Source organism: Salvelinus alpinus, chromosome 14 (genome assembly GCF_045679555.1).
Source record: "Salvelinus alpinus chromosome 14, SLU_Salpinus.1, whole genome shotgun sequence".
In the NCBI taxonomy this organism is placed as follows: domain Eukaryota; kingdom Metazoa; phylum Chordata; class Actinopteri; order Salmoniformes; family Salmonidae; genus Salvelinus; species Salvelinus alpinus.
In genome coordinates this window covers 25,575,004-25,584,985 of record NC_092099.1, presented here as the reverse complement: position 1 = coordinate 25,584,985, position 9,982 = coordinate 25,575,004, and the positions used below count along the sequence as shown (strand labels likewise).

General features: G+C 43.4%; 1 long non-coding RNA gene across 1 annotated transcript; it reads left to right on the top strand.

The window, feature by feature from the left end:
• The first annotated feature begins 4,373 nt into the window (after positions 1 to 4,373).
• On the top strand, positions 4,374 to 5,734 carry LOC139538650 (uncharacterized). The gene is made up of 3 exons (XR_011667771.1): positions 4,374 to 5,147; positions 5,245 to 5,318; positions 5,477 to 5,734. It is a non-coding gene; the product is annotated as an uncharacterized lncRNA (long non-coding RNA).
• Positions 5,735 to 9,982: the final 4,248 nt, after the last annotated feature.

Sequence of the window (9,982 nt, the reverse complement as noted above, 5' to 3'; positions counted from 1 at the left end):
GCACACCCTTTAGTTTGTCAATTTTCATCTCACAAGATTTTACATGCATTTTTCTAACTAAAGTTTCAATAGCTCCTTGGTCATGTGACTTGGTGACTTCAAACAAGTTTCAGAATGTCCACTCAGTGGCCCTACACATTGCACACCCTTTAGTTTGTCCATTTTTATCTCACATAGTTTTACATAAATTTTTCCAAATGTAGAATTTCAATAGCTCCTTGGTCATGTGACCTACTGACCTCAAACAAGGTTCAGAACGTCCACTGACTATACCTTCATATCGCACACTCTCTACTTTCATCTCATGCTATTAGACTTAAATCTGTAAGCTTTGCAGGCCTTCATTTTACATGGGTGTTACATTTTTTTGTTTACGTCAACAAATGTTCCATCCTCGCAAAAACTATCTTTCACATGGACACTGAAAAGATCTGCAAATGACTGTATGTGGAATGGATCAAGGACAGGAGAGGTGTTCAAACAGAGGTGCTTAAAGGAAGGCGCACATGTAGGCCTCATGAAAAACTATGTTTTATATGCTCTTTTTAATCACAGTAATAGGCAGTGATTTGTCAGTCACAGTGAGCTTGATAACATGAAAGAATCCTTTTCATAGCATCACTTTCATATACTGTACATTAAGAGAAATCCTTCTACGTTGAGTATTAGAACGCAGTTTATATAACCTGATAATGACTTGATATTTGAGTACATTCACAACAAGCCACCTGCAGACAACTTACAAAATGCAATATTGCATTTGAGGGTTCGTTTTTCTGATGAAAATAGTTATTTGATGCATGGCCTACTATTTCTAACTGGTAAAATAAATTCCTACGTCTTTTGTGAGTAAAATTGATTTAGGTAAATTTTTGTGAAGGGGTATGAGGGTTGTGAAATGGGTAATTTAATAGTAAAATCATTTAAGGGATCAATACATTTCTATATTGCTTCCATAGTATCTGCATGAACCATCAGGCCAAGTGTTTTTGGTTGACCCTGCTGGACAGAAAGAGAAGGAGGAATCGGAACACGCTGCATTCAAATTCAGGTCTTAGTTATTCCATTGTGCTGGATCTAATACATATTAGCATTTTACATACATTCATAAGTGTAATACTTTTTCATGACATACTGTGAAAAACTTTTGGCTGCTGGCTCTGTCACTTTCAGACATGTGCAGAGCAGACTTGAACCACAGGGGTTCTCTGTAAAGAGAGAGTAATCCAAAAGGCACAGACACACCCCTTGACTTTCAATTGGCACCGTTGACCTGTATGTATTCTCTCCTGATTGGCTCTGTGGTGCACAGTCTGGCAGTCTGACTAAAGTGCCAGAGGTATAAGGAGAGACATCCTCCTTTGTATTTATGGGAACAAATATTTCCTAACACTTTGGATCCTATTCTTGGACAGTTAGAAGACACAATGCATCAATGCAAAAAAAAATTATTACTGATTACTGTCCATGAGTAACCTCAACCTTGTGTGTCTATGGGTGTTTGGGCCAATAAAGTGCCAACTCAATTCTACCACTGACTAGTCTCTCATGCCCCTATGAACGGGGACACAGGGCAATAGTTTTTAATCTAAACCAGACCTTTTTTACTGGAGTACACTAACCCCTAATTGGGGCTCTTTTCTTGACACATAGTAGCAGTTTACCAGATAAGAAGTCAAGAAGATCAAAAAGTAGATTGTTGTAAGGGTGTATTACGTCCTGTGCTGCCCCATTGTCATATCCATTCTGGATTCTGAGTGGTAAAATCATAGCTGAAAAATGCCACTATGTATGTGTATACATTTTCCGCCAAGACAGAACTGCCAAAGGGGGGGAGATGCAATCTACTGCAGAGACAGCCTGCAGAGTTCTGTCATGCTATCCAGGTCTGTGCACAAACAGTTCGAGCTTCTACTTTTAAAAATCCACCTTTCCAGAAGAAAGTCTCTCACTGTTGCCGCTTGTTATAGACCACCCTCAGCCCCCAGCTGCGCCCTGGACACCATATGTGAATTAATTGCCCCCATTTATCTTCAGAGTTTGTACTGTTAGGTGACCTAAACTGGGATATGCTTAACACCCAGGCCATCCTACAATCTAAGATAGATGCCCTCAATCTCACCCAAATTATCATGGAACCTACCAGGTACCACCCCAAATCCGTAAACACGGGCACATCCTGACCAACCTGTCCTCTAAATACACCTCTGCCGTCTTCAACCAGGAGCTCAGCGATCATTGCCTCATTGCCTGCGTCAGTAATGGGTCCGCGGTCAAGCGAGCAGGCCTTTCTAATCGACCTGGCCCGGGTAATTTCAATAAGAATTTTTCTACGGCTGGCCTTGCTTTCCACCTGGCTACCCCTACCCCGGTCAACAGCTCTGCACCCCCCACAGCAACTTGCCTAAGCCTCCCCCATTTCTCCTTCACCCAATTCTAGATAGCTGATGTTCTGAAAGAGCTGCAAAATCTGGACCCCTACAAATCAGCTGGGCTAGACAATCTGGACCCTCTTTCTAAAATGATACGCCGCAATTGTTACACCCCCTATTACTAGCCTGTTCAACCTCTCTTTCGTATCGTCTGAAATCCCCGAAGATTGGAAAGCTGCCGCGGTCATCCCCCTCTTCAAAGGGGGAGACACTCTAGACCCAAACTGTTACAGACCTATATCTATCCTACCCTGCCTTTCTAAGGTCTTCGAAAGCCAAGTTAACAAACAGATCACCGACCATTTCGAATCCCACCATACCTTCTCCGCTATGCAATCTGGTTTCAGAGCTGGTCATGGGTGCACCTCAGCCACGCTCAAGGTCCTAAACGATATCATAATCGCCATCGACAAAAGACAATACTGTGCAGCCATATCCATCGACCTGGCCAAGGCTTTCGACTCTGTCAATCACTGCATTCTTATCGGCAGACTCAACAGCCTTGGATTCTCAAATGACTCCCTCGCCTGGTTCACCATCTAATTCTCAGACAGAGTTCAGTATGTCAATGGGAGTGCCTGTTGTCCGGACCTCTGCCAGTCTCTATGGGGGGTGACACAGGGTTCAATTCTCGGGCCGACTCTTTTCTCTGTATATGTCAATAATGTCGCTCTTGCGGCTGGTGATTCTCTGATCCACCTCTTCGCAGACGACACCATTCTGTATACTTCTGGCCCTTCTTTGGACACTGTGTTAACTCCAGACAAGCTTCAATGCCATACAACTCTCCTTCCGTGACCTCCAACTGCTCTTAAATGCAAGTAAAACTAAATGCATGCTCTTCAACCGATCGCTGGCCGCATCTGCCCACCCGCCTAGCATCACTACTCTGGAAGGTTCTGACTTAGAATATGTGGACAACTACAAATACCTAGGTGTCTGGTTAGACTGTAAACTCTCCTTCCAGACTCATATTAAGCATCTCCAATCCAAAATTAAATCTAGAATCGGCTTTCTATTTCACAACAAAGCATCCTTCACTCATGCTGCCAAACATACCCTCGTAAAACTGACTATCCTACCGATCCTTGACATCGGCGACATCCAACACTCTACTCAGCAAATTGGATGCAGTCTATCACAGTGCCATTCGTTTTGTCACCAAAGCCCCATATACTACCCACCACTGCGACCTGTATACTCTCGTTGGCTGGCCCTCGCTTCATATTCATCGCCAAACCCACTGGCTCCAGGTCATCTATAAGTCCTTGCTAGGTAAAGCCCCGCCTTATCTCAGCTCACTGGTCACCATAGCAGCACCCACCCATAGCACGCGCTCCAGCAGGTATATTTCACTGGTCACCCCCAAAGCCAATTCTTCCTTTGGCTGCCTTTCCTTCCAGTTCTCTGCTGCCAATGACTGGAATGAATTGCAAAAATCACTGAAGCTGGAGACTCCTATCACCCTCACTATCTTTAAGCATCGGCTATCAGAGCAGGTTACAGATCATTGCACCTGTACGTAGCCCATCTGTAAATAGCCCATCCATCTACCTCATCCCCATATTGTTATTTATTTTTTTGCTCCTTTGCACCACAGTATCTCTACTTGCACATTCATCTTCTGCACATCTCACTCCAGTGTTTATTTGTGAAATTGTAATTATTTCGCCACTACGGCCTATTTATTGCCTTACCTCCTTAATCTTACTTCATTTGCACACACTGTATATAGACTTTTGTAATGTGTTATTGACTGTACGTTTGTCTATTCCATGTTTAACTCTATGTTGTTGTTTGTGTCACACTGCTTTGCTTTATCTTGGCCAGGTTGCAGTTGTAAATGAGAACTTGTTCTCAACTGGCTTACCTGGTTGAATAAAGGTGAAATATATATATTATTAAATACTGTACGTGGGAATGTCTTATGTCCGTCCTACATGTAGTGTTGGACATTGGAATATTCCTCAACTGCATATATCATAAATTGCTATTGCAAATAGAAGTATTATGTTCAACAACTGACATTTTCAGATATTATTTTGACACACACACTTTGCTGCTTACAATTCAGTCTCTATTGTCATAGATTTGGTGGGCACTGTCATCTGTGATCTTTATGATATGACTTTCTTTAAGCACGTACTGATGAAACTGTCACTTAATATTTTTTTCTTAAAGTCTACAAACGCTCTACATTTATTCACTCTGTGATAGGGTTGGATCCTATATGCTACTTTTATTATTGTCCTGTAAATGGTTCAGTGCCTATAATTTAGGCTGTGTGTAGAATGGGGCATAAAGGAAATTACCTCTACTAATAAATTACTACTAGATTATAGTGATAAGGAAACTAATCATAATACCATTATTTTTACATAAAAAAAGAGAATACTTCAAAATGAGAAGATCCTGCCATGGAAAAGACTGGGCAGACATAAAGTGTAAAGGAGGGTAAATAACTCACACCATGCAGCAGGACACCTTCAGCTGTGGGGTCTTTATAATGCAGGTTTGATAGTTATATTTTCAATAATGAATGGTTAGCTGTTATGTGACAATTAGGTCAAAAACTCTATTTTATTTTTTGGTGTAGATGGCCAAGGAAGTTGCACAGAACTTCCCCAACATCCCCTCCCAAATTGATATGGAACCTTCAAAAACACATGGAGCAACTGCGAAAAGAAATGGCTGAGGATATACTAAAAATGTCTGGTATGTAATGACATTTAATTCAAAGTAAATGTAAATTCTTTATTTTTATGTAGTTGTGTCGGACGGCCATATGTTCAGTTCATGCCTATGATTTCAGCGTTCAACAAAGCCAACAACTGCTTCATGGGTGCCACTGATAAAGAACCTGGATGTGGCCCAAAAACTGACTGGGTTAGTAACTTTATTTAACATGTTTATAATCTTTTGACAACAGTGACGGCATGTAAGACAATTTATGATATAACACAATGGATGGCGAATTCATCATTCGTCATACTGCATTGATATTTGATATTATTTATAACGTATTACGCTTTGTTTTGTTTTAGATTGAATGTTTTGCATGCCAACAGTGGTTCCATGTGCTGTGCCTAGGAATGAAGACAAAAGAGTTCAACAGAGTAAAGAACACAAACGGGAAGTGCTGTCTTTGTTGTTGAAAATGTATGCTCTACCCCATCCACACTGAAGAGGCTCTGAAATGTACATCAACCAGGGATAAAGAGAAAGTTAACACTGTGAAATGTTTTGTACTTATTTGAAGTTAAGTGTCTGTTGACATGTTGGAAAATATTAAATGTCTACAATTTCTGTTTAATTTGTCAATATTACATTTTTATTAATTGATTTACTGGCCACTGTTACTGTGGTTATCAAATCAAATCAAATCAAATCAAATTTTATTAGTCACATACACATGGTAGTACCCTCCAAACTCGTCATCATACTATGGTGTGTGTGTGACTTAGCAGATGTTAATGCGAGTGTAGCGAAATGCTTGTGCTTCTAGTTCCGACAATGCAGTAATAACCAACAAGTAATCTAACCTAACAATTCCACAACTACTACCTTATACACACACACAAGTGTAAAGGGATAAAGAATATGTACATAAAGATATATGAATGAGTGGTGGTACAGAACGGCATGGCAAGATGCAGTAGATGGTATAGAGTACGGTATATACATATGAGATGAGTACTGTAGGGTATGTAAACATAAAGTGGCATAGTTTAAAGTGGCTAGTGGTACATGTATTACATAAAGATGGCAAGATGCAGTAGATGATATAGAGTACAGTATATACATATGAGATGGGTAATGTAGGGTATGTAAACATTATATTAAGTGGCATTGTTTAAAGTGGCTAGTGGTACATTTTTACATAATTTCCATCAATTCCCATTTTTAAAGTGGCTGGAGTTGAGTCAGTATGTTGGCAGCGGCCGCTAAATGTTAGTGGTGGCTGTTTAACAGTCTGATGGCCTTGAGATAGAAGCTGTTTTTCAGTCTCTCGGTCCCTGCTTTGATGCACCTGTACTGACCTCGCCTTCTGGATGATAGCGGGGTGAACAGGCAGTGGCTTGGGTGGTTGTTGTCCTTGATGATCTTTATGGCCTTCCTGTGACATCGGGTGGTGTAGGTGTCCTGGAGGGCAGGTAGTTTGCCCCCGGTGATGCGTTCTGCAGACCTCACTACCCTCTGGAGAGCCTTACGGTTGTGGGCGGAGCAGTTGCCGTACCAGGCGGTGATACAGCCCGACAGGATGCTCTCGATTGTGCATCTGTAGAAGTTTGTGACTGCTTTTGGTGACAAGCCGAATTTCTTCAGCCTCCTGAGGTTGAAGAGGCGCTGCTGCGCCTTCTTCACAACGCTGTCTGTGTGGGTGGACCAATTCAGTTTGTCCGTGATGTGTACACCGAGGAACTTAAAACTTTCCACCTTCTCCACTACTGACCCGTCGATGTGGATAGGGGGGTGCTCCCTCTGCTGTTTCCTGAAGTCCACAATCATCTCCTTTGTTTTGTTGACGTTGAGTGTGAGGTTATTTTCCTGACACCACACTCCGAGGGCCCTCACCTCCTCCCTGTAGGCCGTCTCGTCGTTGTTGGTAATCAAGCCTACCACTGTAGTGTCATCCGCAAACTTGATGATTGAGTTGGAGGCGTGCATGGCCACGCAGTCGTGGGTGAACAGGGAGTACAGGAGAGGGCTCAGAACGCACCCTTGTGGGGCCCCAGTGTTGAGGATCAGCGGGGTGGAGATGTTGTTACCTACCCTCACCACCTGGGGGCGGCCCGTCAGGAAGTCCAGGACCCAGTTGCACAGGGCGGGGTCGAGACCCAGGGTCTCGAGCTTGATGACGAGTTTGGAGGGTACTATGGTGTTAAATGCTGAGCTGTAATCGATGAACAGCATTCTCACATGGGTATTCCTCTTGTCCAGATGGGTTAGGGCAGTGTGCAGTGTGGTTGCGATTGCGTCGTCTGTGGACCTATTGGGTCGGTAAGCAAATTGGAGTGGGTCTAGGGTGTCCGGTAGGGTGGAGGTGATATGGTCCTTGACTAGTCTCTCAAAGCACTTCATGATGACGGAAGTGAGTGCTACGGGGCGGTAGTCGTTTAGCTCAGTTACCTTAGCTTTCTTGGGAACAGGAACAATGGTGGCCCTCTTGAAGCATGTGGGAACAGCAGACTGGGATAAGGATTGATTGAATATGTCCGTAAACACACCAGCCAGCTGGTCTGCGCATGCTCTGAGGACGCGGCTGGGAATGCCGTCTGGGCCTGCAGCCTTGCGAGGGTTAACACGTTTAAATGTTTTACTCACCTCGGCTGCAGTGAAGGAGAGCCCGCAGGTTTTGGTAGGGGGCCGTGTCAGTGGCACTGTATTGTCCTCAAAGCGGGCAAAAAAGTTGTTTAGCCTGTCTGGGAGCAAGACATCCTGGTCCGCGACGGGGCTGGTTTTCTTTTTGTAATCCGTGATTGACTGTAGACCCTGCCACATACCTCTTGTGTCTGAGCTGTTGAATTGCGACTCGATTTTGTCTCTGTACTGGGACTTAGCCTGTTTGATTGCCTTGCGGAGAGAATAGCTACACTGTTTGTATTCGGTCATGCTTCCGGTCACCTTGCCCTGGTTAAAAGCAGTGGTTCGCGCTTTCAGTTTCACGCGAATGCTGCCGTCAATCCACGGTTTCTGGTTTGGGAATGTTTTAATCGTTGCTGTGGGTACGACATCGTCAATGCACTTCCTAATGAACTCGCTCACCGAATCAGCATATTCGTCAATATTGTTGTTGGACGCAATGCGGAACATATTCCAATCCGCGTGATCGAAGCAGTCTTGAAGCGTGGATTCAGATTGGTCGGACCAGCGTTGAACAGACCTGAGCGCGGGAGCTTGTTGTTTGAGTTTCTGTTTGTAGGCTGGAATCAACAAAATGGAGTCGTGGTCAGCTTTTCCGAAAGGGGGGCGGGGGAGGGCCTTATATGCGTCGCGGAAATTAGTATAACAATGATCTAGGGTTTTTCCAGCCCTGGTAGCACAATCGATATGCTGATAGAATTTAGGGAGTTTTGTTTTTAGATTAGCCTTGTTAAAATCCCCAGCTACGATGAATGCAGCCTCAGGGTGTGTGGTTTCCAGTTTACAAAGAGTCAGATAAAGTTCGTTCAGGGCCATCGATGTGTCTGCTTGGGGGGGAATATATACGGCTGTGATTATGATTGAAGAGAATTCCCTTGGTAGATAATGCGGTCGACATTTGATTGTGAGGAGTTCTAGATCAGGTGAACAGAATGACTTGAGTTCCTGTGTGTTGTTATGATGATCACACCACGTCTCGTTAATCATAAGGCATACCCCCCCGCCCCTCTTCTTACCGGAAAGATGTTTGTTTCTGTCGGCGCGATGCATGAAGAAACCAGCTGGCTGCACCGACTCCGTTAGCGTCTCTTGAGTTAGCCATGTTTCCGTGAAGCAGAGCACGTTGCAATCCCTGATGTCTCTCTGGAATGTTACCCGTGCTCGGATTTCGTCAACCTTATTGTCAAGAGACTGGACATTGGCGAGTAGTATGCTAGGGAGTGGAGCGCGATGTGCCCGTCTCCGAAGCCTGACCACGAGACCGCCTCGTTTGCCCCTTTTTCGGCGTCGCACAGGGTCGCCGGCTGGGATCAGATCCATTGTATTGGGTGGAAGGCAAAACACTGGATCCGTTTCGGGAAAGTCATATTCCTGGTAGGAACGATGATGAGTTGACGTTAATCGTATATTCAGTAGTTCCTCCCGACTGTATGTAATGAAACCTAAGATTACCTGGGGTACCGATGTAAGAAATAACACATAAAAAAACAAAATACTGCATATTTTCCAAGGAACGCGAAGCGAGGCGGCCATCTCTTTTCGGCGCCGGAAGAAGTAGTGTTCAGTATATGTATTGACCAGCAAACCCACTGCAGCCTACCTCACTAGCTCACTCTCCATCCCTGCTTTGGAAAATTAATAACATGACTCTCGTACTTTGCCCTTTTCCTTTATGGTTGATATTTTACGACGAAAGGAGATTTTATCTGTCTCTCTCCTATTGTGTACCACTGTTAAATACTGTGGAAAAATAAAAAAACAGGGAAAATAAGTACTTAGAACTACCAATTATTGAAGATAAATATTAAAGAAAAGGGTAAACACAACACTGGACTGAACCCCCTAATTGTCAAACTAATATTAATGTACAACAATATAGAAGATACATGACTAGAGGTTATGCAATATGGGTGTATATCCGCTGCACGCTTCATAGGTGTGTAATTGACATGACCAAGGAGCTATTGAAACTCTACATTGTGAAAAATTGTTTTAAAATCATGTGAGATGAAAATGACAAACTAATGGGTGTGCAATGTTTAGGGCCACTGGGTGGACATTCTGAACCTTGTTTGAAGTCACCAGGTCACATGACCAAGGAGCTATTGAAACTCTACATTGTGAAAAATTATTTTTAAATCATGTGAGATGAAAATTGACAAACTAATGGGTGTGCAATGTTTAGG